The 14,531-nt window shown below is 35.9% G+C and overlaps 1 pseudogene; it reads right to left on the bottom strand.

Annotated features, from left to right (window-relative positions):
• Positions 1-1,214: 1,214 nt before the first annotated feature.
• On the bottom strand, positions 1,215-13,032 carry LOC130821561 (uncharacterized; annotated as a pseudogene).
• Between the last annotated feature and the right edge of the window lie 1,499 nt (positions 13,033-14,531).

Here is a 14,531-nt window from a genome sequence, read left to right as displayed (position 1 = left end):
TTCATAGTTGAGTCTAAGTCAGAGTTTGTTCGCTGTTATTTTAGCAGCGAACAAAATCATAGTAAATTTTTTTTCTCTTGTTCGCTTTTAGTAACAGCAACAAATGTTAAGCTTTGATTCGGACACAAAAACGCTTATTTTGGAAATTAAAATAATTCCTCCGTTCCAAAATACTTGCACCAAACACATTGTGCAATCCAATGCGTTTATCAAATAGTTTATAAATAGAGTTATACACAACTAAAAATTATAAAAATATGATATTATAAAAATATGCAACGAGACAAATAAAACAAGATTCCACATGACTATGTTTTTTTCTCGTATAATAGCCGAAATATGTAAATTACCATAAAATGATGAATAGTGCAAAAGTTAGTTTGGTGCAAGTAATATAAAACGGAGAAAGTATTAGTTACATTTATTTTTTAGGCCTCACTTTTAAATTTTGTGTTCATAAGTTATTTCTTTTGTATTTACTAAAAAAAATTAAAAAGAATTAAATTGAGCATATACTTATTGATTTAACTTGAAATTAACTTGTTTAATTAAATCGATTAATATTTTACATGTTTGTTTCAACTCTAAAATTTTAATTTTAACCCAAACTATTTAATAAACAGATCATATTGGATCGACACCTATTTAATTAATTCGGCATAAAAACTCAACCCAAACCCACTTATTTTGAGTGATGTTTAAGTCAAGTTAGCAAATCAAGTCAACTTCTGTCAAGCCTGATTCCAACTTCCAACGAAACACCAAGCATTTGTCACACTTGGATATTCTAAGGTGTATTTGGATAGAAGAAAATAAAGGGGCATGAACGGGAGGTAATGGAGGATTGAAGGATTCCTTGTTTAAATAACAAAACATAAGAGAAGGGATAGGAGGGATTAAATAAACACTTCTTCTGGAATTTATTAGTTGATACAGATAATGACATCTTGTGAGAAAAAATGTCACTATCTGTAGCAACTAATAAAAACCAAAAGAAGTAATTTTTATTACGGCCTCAATCTCTTCAAAATTGAAAATATTTGGAGTGAAAACTTTAAGCTCCCTTTCTTTCCATTTTCTCCCTCCTAAACAAACAAAAATTATTTTTCTTTTATTTCTCTTTCTTTCCTTCACCCCATTCTCAATCTTTTTTTTCTCTCTAAAATAGAGTATGTCAATGTTGTCCCCTTCTAAATGATACTTCTAGAAGAGGAGGGAAAGAACTCCAAACCTTAGTGGAGTATATGGTTTGACATAATAGGCAACATTAGCTAGTTCTGTGCCCTTTTCAACAGAAAACGCAAGGAAAAGATCCCAAGAGCTAGAGTCTGCCAAAACCACCCTTTTGCATTGGCAGGGTCCACTTCTTTCGCAAGGTTCCACGCATATATGCTCTCTACAACATGTGCGCCCACAGCTAAGAAACATATTATCCGGATATTATGCAATGATCCATATAAGAGGAGAGCAAGAGCAGTGATGAGTGACAAAGGACCAAAATCAGGAAACAAAGCAACACCAATCAAGGTAGACATTCCGACCACACTGAATAACCATGCATTTATTGTCGGTCCATCTAGACTTTTCCTCTTCCTGTCTTTCCAGTACGTGATCATCTTTGCCATGCCTTCCCGGGGACTCACCATGAGAAATAATGAGTAACACCAATCTGTCATCATATACATGATTTGACAAATTATTTTACAATCAACATTTCGTTTTTAACATATCAGAAACAATGTACGTACCTCAGCTCTTCTAAAATGAATCATTGGTTTGTCAGTTTTAACATATGACAACAATGTATGAATAAAATTACCTAGAACGTATCATCAAATGAAAATATTAGTTTAATACTCATTTTATCTACCATCAGATTATTCCCTTAAACAACATTGAAGGTTCAATCTTGAATAGAAGGCATAAGATGAATAGAAAACAGCAAGCTATGAAGACATTGACAGGCTGTACTTTTTCATCAATCATATTGTTCAATTTTATGAAGTGCTATGTTTATTCAACATCCAAATGAACTTATGTTTTGAATATATCGGATGAAGTACCAATATAACTCACTCTTGTTACAGATAAATATTTTGTAACTTGTTTCACAATACAATGGTTAATTAATGAAATTGTTGCAGTTTGATGAGCATCCCAAGGAAAATAAGGGAAAGATAAAAGCTTAAGATAAAAATAAATACCTTATATACTTCAGTAGGAAGAATGAGAGGTTGAGGAAGGCACGATTTGTTAAGCCATGGGTACAGAAAGGTATAAATACCCCAAAATAGTTTTCCAAGCAAAAGAGCTGAGGGTACACTCAGTGAGACCTTTGGTAGATCATATTCTAAGCTCCTAAAGAGGGGCATCAAGAATTCAAAAGAATTGACAGGAAACCCTGCAAAACTCAATGCAATATTTATTGTTCAATTCAACCAGACAAATATAAATAGTATGAAAAGTTCAATTGAATATAGTTTTTATCAATGATCACAGAATATCTGGTTTTTAGAGAAGAAACCATTAGCAGCAAGCCAAAGATGTTAAACAAATATAGGTAATAGTTTAACTTATAAGTTCAAGTCAGACTATAAATATTTATTACCATCAGAGATAAAGTAAGCCTGACCAGCAGCCACTGGACATCCCTCTCTTCCAGGAATACCATCTAACAGCCCCATACTCGCTAACAAAAGAGCCAGTACAAGATTATCCACATAAACCCAGTCTTGTTTAACTGTTAGATCACCAACTTTGAATAACAACAGGCCTAACAACGCCAAATTCAACATCCTGGGGAAGTGTCTCTCTTCACCAGGTCCATATATAGCAGCAGAACGTATGGCACAAGTGTAAATATGTCCATTCTTCTCCCTGGATGACACAAAGGGAAAAGATGTTCATATGGAGCGGCCAGGTAGGATCCATAACAGAGGCATTTGGGCAGCTGTAAGAAGATTTCATAGTAAAACAGACTTAAAGCTTTAACCAAACAAAAGGTTTTACAGATTTCAAAATCCCAAAGTGCCGTTCAATCCAAATCAATCAACTGGCTACTTAACAGTTGAACGGAAAAAAATTAGGCAACATAACAAAATGCAGGAAAGAAGCTCTTTACCTGAAAGGGCGTCCATTGTACTTCAGAACTAGCTGTTCAGCAATGGATTTACTGCGGCCATAAGAATCAATATGATTATCTAGGGGAAGATAAGGAAGTGTTTCATCTCCAATGATAATCTCTTTTCCCCCAAACACAACATTATGAGTACTCACATAGACAAGCCTCTTGATCCCAAAATCTACGCAGGCATCCAATATGAGGCAGGTCCCATTTATATTCACCTTGTCAATGCGCCCAAATTGAAGCATATCTTTTCCGGACATGCCATAGGAAGCAAGATGGAAAACACAGTCTGCACCTTTTAGAGCCTTCTTCACATCCTTTTGGTTAGCAATGTCCCCTAAGGAACACAAAAGACACTTTGGAAGTACAACAGCACCACAATTATGTGAAACAAAAGCAAGGACTTTTAGAAATTCAATATGCAGGAGTCATACTAAACATTTCTATCATAAGATGATTCAAATGGATTGTCCTAAATGCTAATTCAGTGGCATGCCACAATTATACCAATAGATTGCTTACTACTGATCCAGTAACCATGTCAAAAAATTGCTCACATTTCCCTGATAAAATGTCATTATCAGCGAAAATTACTCGAGTGCAACAAAGTTATCCTTTACCAAACAGGCCCTAAAAACCAAGACACGTGAATGATATTATATGCTTACGGCTTTTGCGCTTTCACTATTCATTTTGATTTCCGGTTAAACACCGAGAATTTTGTTTATTAAAGTTTCTGTGTTTGTTTCTGATTATTGTTCGATGTTTTCATTCAATGATGATGATGATAATATATACAAAAAACCTCAGGTAACTGCTCCTAATTGTCCTAGTAACTGCTCCACTAATAAAATAACTGTCCTATGTGAATAACTGTAATACACAATCTAACACTCCCCCTCAAGTTGGGTCGTAGGGTCACCAACACCCAACTTGCATAAAACCTCTTCAAAGAACTGAGTTCCAACTGCCTTTGTAAGAATGTCTGCTAGCTGATCCTTGGACTTAACATGCGGAAGCTTGATTACTTGGGCTTCTAATTTGTCCTTTATAAAATGCATGTCTACTTCTACATGTTTGGTGCGATCATGTTGAACTGGATTTTCTGAAATGTTGATAGCCACTTGATTATCGCAGTACAGCTCGCAACTCCTTTTAGGAGGTTCAGTTAGTAACTTTCTCAGCCACAGGACTTCTGTGATTCCCTTTGCTACACCTCTGAACTCAGCTTCTGCACTAGACATGGCCACCACCTTTTGTTTCTTGCTCCTCCATGTGACTAGATTTCCTCCTACCAGAGTAAAGTAGCCTGAAGTTGATTTTCTATCATCTCTATCACCTGCCCAGTCTGCATCTGTATATGCCACAAGATTAAGGTGACCATTTTTCTGATATAAAATTCCCTTTCCGGGGCATCCTTTGAGATACCTAAGAATTCGACGAACTGCGTCCATATGCTGAACTTGCGGTCTGTGCATGAATCGGCTGACTACTCCTACTGCATATGCAATATCAGGTCTTGTGTGAGCTAAGTAGATTAGTTTCCCCACCATGCGTTGGTACTGCATCCGATCAGCCAATTTCCCCCCTTCAATCACCTGTAGTCCATGGTTCACCACCATTGGTGTCTCTATGGGCTTGCTGTCCAGCATCCCTGTTTCCGTCAACAAATCTAAGACATACTTCCTTTGGGATATGAAAATTCCTTTGTTTGATCTAAGAACTTCAATCCCTAGAAAGTACTTCAGCCTACCCAGATCTTTCATCTCAAATTCTTGAAACAGTTTTCCCTTCAGATTTGAAATTTCGTCTCTATCATCCCCGGTGATGATCATGTCGTCAACATAAATTATCAGGCATGTTGTTCTGCCTCCCCTTCGTTTAAGGAACAAGGTGTGATCTGAATTGCTTTGCCTATAGCCAAATTTCTTCATTGAAGAGGTAAATCTTCCAAACCACGCTCTGGGGGATTGCTTCAGCCCATACAGAGCCTTCCTCAATCTGCACCCCTCATTCTCCGAGAATCCTGATGTAAACCCTGGTGGAGCTTCCATGTATACTTCCTCCTGTAGATCTCCATGCAGAAATGCATTTTTAACATCAAATTGATGAAGGGGCCAGTCTAAGTTTGCTGCAATGCTGAATAGAACTCGAATTGTATCAAGCTTAGCAACTGTAGAGAAGGTTTCTGAGTAATCAACTCCATACGTCTGAGTGTACCCTTTCGCCACCAGTCGAGCTTTGTACCTTTCAATCGTGCCATCTGACTTGTACTTGATCGTGAATACCCATCTACATCCGACGACTTTCTTTTTATTCGGTAAGATGCACTTCTCCCATGTGCCATTCTTATTAAGAGCGTTAATTTCTTCCTCCATCGCCTTTCTCCAATGTTCAGACATTAGGGCTTCTTCGACTGTGACTGGGCTCTTGGTTGTATCTAAAGTTGCCTTAAATGCTAAGGCACTCTGTGACAAATTTCCTGATCCGGACGACTTTTCAATGGGATATCTCGATCGTTGTGCTTCATATTCAGGATCATATCTTCTTGGAGGAACCCCTCGAGTTGAGCGAGGAGGTAACATATATGAGGCATCATGACCCCTTGTTTCAATTGTATCTATGGCAACTTCCTCAGTCAAAGTATCAACAAACACACTATCACTGTTTCCTGTGTCAATTTCCTTGGTCGAAGTATCAATATCAACTATCACATTATCACTGTTAGTGCTTGCTGAAACAACTTGATCAAGAGCTGTATGACTTACCTGATGGTCAGACAGGATTGGTGGTGGTAGAGGAATGGATAGACCATCTTGGTGAGGTGACTCTGTAGCATTGTCAACTTGATCTTTTGGGTGAAGGTTGGGCAACCATGGACTAACTAACCAACTGAGATCTCGTCGTCATGATACTTCTCCCCCTGACGGCGAAGATGGGGATAGTAGTACTCATTCTCGAAGAACTCGCAATCCATCGTGGTAGAGACTTTTCTAGTCGAGGGATCATAGCACCGATAACCCTTTTGATTGCGACCATATCCAATAAAGACACATTTCACTGCTCTTGGTTCAAATTTGTTTCGTACCCTCGTTGGACAATGAACGAAAACCGTGCACCCAAATATGCGAGGAGGGAGAATATGCGTAGAGGGTATAGGGAAATGGGTTTGGAGGGTGGCTAGGGGTGTGTGGTATTGGAAACTCTTTGTGGGAAGCCTATTGGTAAGATAATTAGCAGTAGCAACGGCTTCCGGCCAAAGATGTGTGGGAACATGAGAGTCAAGCATAATAGCACGGGTGATCTCAAGCAGTGTGCGATTTTTCCGTTCTGCCACTCCGTTTTGTTGGGGTGTGTTAGGACAGGATGTTTGATGTATGAGGCCTTTTTGTTTAAAAAATAGGTCCATGTTAGAATTGATATATTCTCTACCATTGTCAGTTCGGAGTATGCGGGGTTGGGTTTGAAATTGGGTACAAATCATATTATAGAACTCAACAAACACACGAGAAACTTCAGATTTCTGTCTAAGAAAATAAATCCAACTCATGCGAGTACAATCATCAATAAATGTAATAAAGTACGAAAAACCATGTAGTCCTACAACTGGAGCAGGGCCCCACACATCAGAATGAACAAGCATGAAGGGCACATCAACTTTATTCAAGCTATTAGAATATGAGTGTTTGTGACTTTTTGCAAGAATACATGTTTCACACTTAAACTCAGGTTTTAATCCTACAAAATTAGGAAAAAGTTTTTCTAGGTACCCTATAGATAGATGTCCCAGACGTCGATGCCATAGTTGCCTTTCCTCTGGCCCGCGAACAAGTGCCGCTTTGCCTTTTTGAGTCTCCTCGTCCAAGTAGTACAATTAGGGATGGCAATGGGTACTAGACCCGATCCGGATCCGTGGATCCGTATCCGTTTTCACGGATCTGGGTCCTAAAAATATAGACCCGTCGGGTCCGGGTCGGATCCGGATCCTGTTAAATTTCACGGGTCCGGATCCGGATCTGAGAAAAATACCCAGACCCGGACCCGCGGATCTACAGGACCCGTTTTTTTTTTATTTTTACATTTTTTTTTATTTTTACATTTTTTTTTATATCAGCAGCCTAACTAAGAAAAATACCCCACTCCCCTCCCAGTAGCCCGTCTCCCTAGTCCCTCCCAATTCCCAAACTTCCATCTCCCTCCCAGGCTCCCACTCTCGCACTGCACTCTCGCTCTCTCTATCTCTCATACTCACAGACTCATAGTCGCAGGCTCGCAGCACTGCTCCCTCAGTCCCTCTGCCTCGACTCCTCCCACTCTCCCAGTCTCGCACCGGCACCATTACAGGAGGTAATAAAACTTATGAACCCTATTTTTTTTTTTCCTACACTAATTTTGATTTATGTTGAATAGTTATTTATTTATTTGAGTTTAGTGGTTGATTTATGTTGATTTATTTGAGTTTAGTGGTTGATTTATGTTGATTTATTTGAGTTTAGTGGTTGATTTAGGTTGATTTATTTGATCTGTTAGTTGAGTTAATTGGACTGAAAAAACCAAATTTGAAAAGGCTATTACTGGACAGTAATGTTTCTGGGTATTTAAGAGTATAATAGATTGTTATATTATCTCTAGCTGAACGGTGTACAAAAAGCGAACAGCAGTGTACTGTGGGTTCCTCCAATAGGACAGATGTTGTTTCCAAAGGCAAGTTAAAAACTGGGAGAGGAATGACCGGGAATATTTAGTAGGGAAGCATATTTCAAGAGAATCCAGCTCTGGTTTGCTGAGGCGTTCAACCATTAGTTTGTTTTGCCTGAATAAGAGATCAGATATTGTAGGAATCAGGAATGTAAAGAGGAATTATGTCTTCTACCAGTTTTACTACCTAAACAGAGGTGATGACTGATAATTCTTGTACTATAGAAGTATACATTGAATCAACTATTCACTTTGTTCCTTCATGTTGACTCAAATATGTGAAATTTTAATTAATGGGACAAATAACAGCCCAAAGTCACTTTATATGTTCTTCAGGCATATAAAACAGACTTTCACTTTAATTTTATGTTGTAGCAAATTCAAAAAAACAAAAAATTAAAACATGGATCCTGCTCTTGAAAACGGATCTGGATCCTGGTCCACCTGGACCCGGTCCAGATCCGACCCGTTGCCATCCCTAAGTACAATCCATCTCTCTCAATACCACGCCCAATAATTTTCCCTGTCTGAGCATCCTGCACAATACAACAACCGGGTTTCATGAGGACCGTACAATCAAGATCTCTCGTAAGTTGACTTACTGACAATAATTTATGTGATAGGTCAGGTACAAATAGACAATTTTTTAAAGTGAGGTTATTTGTGAAGGAAATAGTTCCAGCTTCGCTCACTTTAATCCCTTCCCCATTTGCGGTTTTAATAATATTTTTCTTGGGATTGTCATGAGTCAAAAAATCACTCGGGTCGAATGACATGGTATCTGTGGCCCACGATCGAAAATCCAACCTTGCTCACAAAAGGATGACATATTAAAAGAGGAAGAATGTCTGTGGGATTTGGGCAAAATGGACAAAAGGGCACGTCCCTTCCCCTTTATAAAGGGTTGGGAGGCTCCATTTCCACACCCCCCTCTCCTTAACCCTAATCTGCCTTCTCCTGTCTGAGCGTCGTTTCTGTCTGAGAGGAGATCTCTTCCTCCTCCTTCGATACCTGTACTGTTCATGGCTGCCCCTTGTTTTCCTTTGTCCTCCATTGATAGGGGTTCATCAGTGCTACATCCCACTGCTGCTCTACCGGTCCGGTTGTGATCGGAAAAGTGGGTTTGTCTTTTTTCCCCTTTTTTCTTCGGATCCGGCCACCATTTAGGGTAGCCAACGAGTTTGAAGCACTCATTTCGCGTGTGCCTTGTACCTCCACAGTAGGTGCATTTGAGGTGAGATTTGTCATCTTCCAACCGGTAAGTCTTCCCTTTGGCCGTAAAGACTCCACCGGAGCCCGATGATTCTAAATCTGATGAGGGCTATGTTTTTATTATTCCCCGCCTTAATACCTCTCTCTTGATACTTGCATATGCTTCCTCCACTGTGGGGAGTGGATCTAACAGTAAGAGATCTCGCCTATCTTTATCAAAAGTTTGATGAATTCCGGCTAAAAATTGGTATAATCTGTTTTTTTGAATTAGTTGATTATAAACAATGATATCACCTGAGTCTTTCATTGGGTTTGGTTGTCTTCTGTCGATTTCCTTCCATACCATGAGAAGCTTGCTGTAATATGTCTCGATTGTGTCTGTTCCTTGCTGGATTTTATTTGCCTTGACTGTTAAATCGAAAATTTGCAGGCCGTCTCTCCCACTACTGTAGAGAGTTTCAATCCCTTGCCACAAAGCTTTGGCTGTTGGGAAATCAAGATATTGATTCACTAAGTCAGAATCTATATTCTCCAAGATCCATGAGATAACAATCGAGTCACGTTTGATCCACTGGCTGTACACTGGGTCGTTTGTGGAAGGCGGGTCGTCTATGATGTGATTGAGACGATCTCGTCCACTAATGGCTAAGTGCATCAACCTGGACCATTTTGTGTAATTTTGATTTGTTAATTTCTCTGAGATGGAGAGGGTATGAGTAGGGGTGTTCAAAAATATCCGATTCCGAAAACCCGGTTTCCGATTTTTAAAAGCGGATAAATTACCCGGTTTCCAAAACTCGGATAATCCGGGTCGGGTACCCGGTTTTAAAACCGGGTATTCGGGTCGGATACGGATCGCGAATTTTGGAAAACCGGGTACCCGGTATCCGGTTTTTTTTTTTTTTTTTTTATAAAAAAAGAAAATCAAAAACCCTAAATCAGTTCTTCCTCCTTGCCGTCTTCTTCCTCCTTCTTTCTGCTGCGCCTTCAATCTTCCTCAATTTTCACTCATTTTCCCCCAAATCACAATACACAATCCAATCAAAATCAAAAACCCTAAAAATTGAACTCAAAATCAATTTCTGAAATCTAGATCTAGATCTACGAAGAAACTCATGGTGTTTTGAAGATCTTCTTGCCTTCTTCCTCCTGCGTTCTTCAATCCAGACACAATCATCTTGCTTCTTCAATCTTCAGATCTTCTTCTTCTTCTTCTTTAGTTCTTCACTTCTTTAATTGGGTAAGTTTGTTTCAATTCATCACCATTCTTCTTCTTCTCCAGATCTTCTTACTTTTTTTCGCAATTTCTGATATTTGTCACTGATTTAATTTTTTAGCATTTTCGATTTTGTCATCTTAGTTCATCACCATTTTCGATTTTCTGATATTCATCACCATTTTCGCAAATTTTTCACAGATTTGGTACTTATTTTTCGCAAATTTCAGTATTTGCTATTTGGTACTTTTTTTTTTTGCCTTTTTCGATTTTGTCACAGATTTATTCAGCCATTTTTGGTACTTATTGAAGATCTACATGGATTCATCACCATTTTCCGATATTCTGATTATTGTTTTGATATGCTGATTTTGGGTAGCCATTATAATATTTGATTCTGATATTTGTTCAACTTGTTCAATATTTTTGATGTATATGATGATGGTAGATTATATATAACAAAATTCTGCTTGTATATGATGAATTGATGATGGTAGATTCACTAGCTTGGTAATTTTGCTTGTATATGATGAACTGATGAATTAATGATGGTAATTTAGAGCATACTGTCTTTACTCTTTACTCATCTCTGAAATAAATAAAAAAAAATTAACAAAACCGGGTACCCGGTTTCCGACCCGGTTTAAACCGGGTCGGATCCGGAACTCAATCTTCACTATCCGGAAAATCGGGTACCCGGTTTTTCGGAACCGGGTCGACCCGGTATCCGGTTTTGAACACCCCTAGGTATGAGTGTTGGTCACGGTTTCAGTGGGCGGTTGATTGGAGTTTAACTGTTTGAACAGTTGCAACAATTGCCCCATTGTGACCGGTTGATCTGGTGCTATGACAGTTCTTGATTCGTCTGCCATGTTTGGGTTTTAGGTATGTTAATGGTAAATGATGAAGCTGCAAAAACGATTCAGAATTGTTGTTGCTCTGATACCATGATTTCCGGTTAAACACCGAGAATTTTGTTTATTAAAGTTTCTGTGTTTGTTTCTGATTATTGTTCGATGTTTTCATTCAATGATGATGATGATAATATATACAAAAAACCTCAGGTAACTGCTCCTAATTGTCCTAATAACTGCTCCACTAATAAAATAATTGTCCTATGTGAATAAAAGTAATACACAATCTAACACATTTGTCTTGGAGGAATGTCTTGTTAAGTTGTTATCAATGATAGAAATTTGACCGAATGAGTCCAAAATTGTATTGCATCTTACAAATACAAATGGTAATTACATCAAGAATCTAACAATTTATTTGGTGATACACTTGTTCCACACCTTTACAACCAATAAACTCTTATTTTGTGAGCTCATGTTTCCCTATATTCTCTCATTTGATATGTGAATACTCATGTTGTTCTCTTACACTTTGAGCCTCTCCCTTTCTTCTTTTGGGAGCTTGTACTTCTTTTCTCCACACCTTCTACAAAAACACTTTGGTCTTACTAATAAGTGTGCTTACTGCTTTCATACATGTCTAGATTCTTCTAGAAGTTCTCAATAATTTCATTCATTGATGCCACATAATCTTGTTTTAGATTTTTCTTCAAGTTGTTTCCCTAACATTCTAGAGTATTATACTCCTATTTTTCTATAATTATATCCTAACAATCAATTCGCAAATCTATATTGTTATTGACTTGATTTTACAACGTATATGTGTGTAACAAGGAAAGCAGAATATAATTGGAAACACACGCAATATCTAAGATCAAGTAACTAAAAAATAGCAAATGCATCCAACCAACATCAATTAACAATGAAATAAAGGATCGGAATTTCATTTCATTAGTACTAACAAACAAGACAAGATATATGATCTCCAAAAAAGAAAACCTATCAGTTGAAATATGAAATCAAATTAATGAAGCGAGTCTAGTAAATCAAATCAAATCGAAGATTTTAAAAAAAATTAAAAAAAAAAAAAGAGAAAAGAGGGTAGCAATAGTAATACCAATGATGGAAAGAAAGGCAGGTTGAGTAGTAAGTAAAGAGGAGAAAGGTGAAGAAGAACGGAGGTCAAGGGATCGAACTTGATGAGCACCTCGTCGAAGAAGCTCAAGGCAGAGAGAAGAACCCACAAAGCCAAGACCACCGGTAACCACAAAGGTCTTCCCTTCGATTCCTTCATTCTCGCTCAAATGCATTTTTTTATTTATCCGATCACACCAGGCCCCAACAATCAAGATTCCTGCTTTCTTCTTCTATCCTCCTTAAACATCTCCTTGACCCCTAATCTGTTCTTATATCAGGACGTCAATAATATAATTAATTATTTAATTGATTATATTATATTATCACCTAAACAACTACTTGAGAATTCAAATATTAGATTTAACATCATTAAAATATTTAAAGACGTTACCTTACAGGTAGATATTAAAACAATTTTCAATACATAAGTTTCTGTAAAAAATCTAGCAAAGTTCTATTTGTAAATAGAAAAATTCAAAATTTTCTATTTAACTTAAAAAGTCACTTGCAAGTATAAAATAATAAATTCCAATCAATAATCAGTTAGTGGCATACGCGCTAAATATTTTAAAATCACATCACCTCATTGGATGAAATCTTTTTTCTAATAATTTAAAATAAGTACTAAAAAAATTTAAAATAAAAGATTTGATTTACTTACATTCTTTTATATGACCGAATGAGATTTCCTTGTCGATATCTTTGTGCTTTCAGTTTTGTTGACTTTGTCGATCTCAAATCTGTAAGCTAATGAGAAGTGAAGTTCAGGTAGAAGAGATGAGAAAGAGAAGATGAAGCTAAGACTCAAGAATATAAGAAACAGAGATGCGTGAAAGATACATGAGGATAATATCTAGTTTTTTTTTGTCCATTTTAACATAAAACTACTCTTATATTCTTTCTTATTAGTTGTATAAATACTAGTATACAAACTCCTGCAATGCACGAACTTTGTTAATATGGAAATATCTATAAATATAAATTTTAATGAAAAATACAATTGTATAATTTAGTTATCAAATTATTAATTTAATAAAATGTTTTTGAATTCCACACAATTACATTTTAATTTGTAAAAATGCTCTATTTGGCAAAGTTCTATAAAATTGTCAAGTAAATTAATAAAATCTTTTTAAATGTTCCACGATCACATCTTAACATGTAAATACTTTCATTTGACAAATCTTTATAAAGTCATCATTTGTAATTTTTCTGTTCTTTTACAGTATTGTATGATTGTATAATTTGAACTGATAAAATCTTTTTAAAAACTTATTTTTAATACTTAAAATCATAATTAATGTAATATTTTGAATATCACACAATCACATTTTAACCTGTAAAAATGCATTATTCGACTAAACTCTATAAAAAAAGTCATTTAGAACTTTTCATTTATTTTCTAGTATTGTATGATTTTTCAGTTTTTTTTATAGTATTGTAGGATTGAACGATTGTATGATTTCATCTAATCATATCTTTTTGAAAACTTACCTCTAATACTTAAAACCATAATTAATGTAAAAAAATCTTTTTAACATCACACAATTGCATTTCAACCTGAAAAAATGCTCAATTTGGCAAAATTCTATAAAATCGCTATGTGGAATAATCCAGTTCTTTTGTAGTATTGTGTGATGATTTTTCAGTTCTTTTATACTATTGTATGATTGAATGATTGTATGATTTTATCTAATAAAATCTTTTTGAAAACTTACCTTTTATACTTAAAATCATAATTAATGTAATAAAATCTTTTGAATATCACACAATTACATTTTAACTTGTAAAAACACTCAATTTGGCAAAATCAATAAAATCGCCATGTGGAATTTTTCAGTTCCTTTATAGTATGGTATGATATGATATGATATGATTACATTTTACCTGTAAAAATGTTTCATTTGGCAAAACTCTATAAAATCGTCTTGTGGAATTTTCTAGTTCTTTTATAATATTGTATGATATGATATCTCATTCTTTATTTTATTAATTAATATAACTTAAATTATTATTATTATTATTATTATTATTATTATTATTATTATTATTATTATGTTATATATGAATTGAGATGTAATAAAATAAACATTAGCTATATTCCCAAAAATTTGGCATGTTGCACCTAATCTCCTTTAATTGACATTAAAATTTTAAATTTATATACCACTCCGTTCCTTATTGAAGTATCCACAAGCAATGTTTACGATAATTAAGAAAAAATAAAATCTTTTAGATATTAAATATATTATTTTATTGAATAATAAATTTGATAGAGGAAAAGTGT

Source organism: Amaranthus tricolor, chromosome 1 (genome assembly GCF_026212465.1).
Source record: "Amaranthus tricolor cultivar Red isolate AtriRed21 chromosome 1, ASM2621246v1, whole genome shotgun sequence".
Taxonomy (NCBI): domain Eukaryota; kingdom Viridiplantae; phylum Streptophyta; class Magnoliopsida; order Caryophyllales; family Amaranthaceae; genus Amaranthus; species Amaranthus tricolor.
Note: the sequence above shows the minus strand (reverse complement) of the source record. Positions and strands in the feature narration are given on the sequence as shown.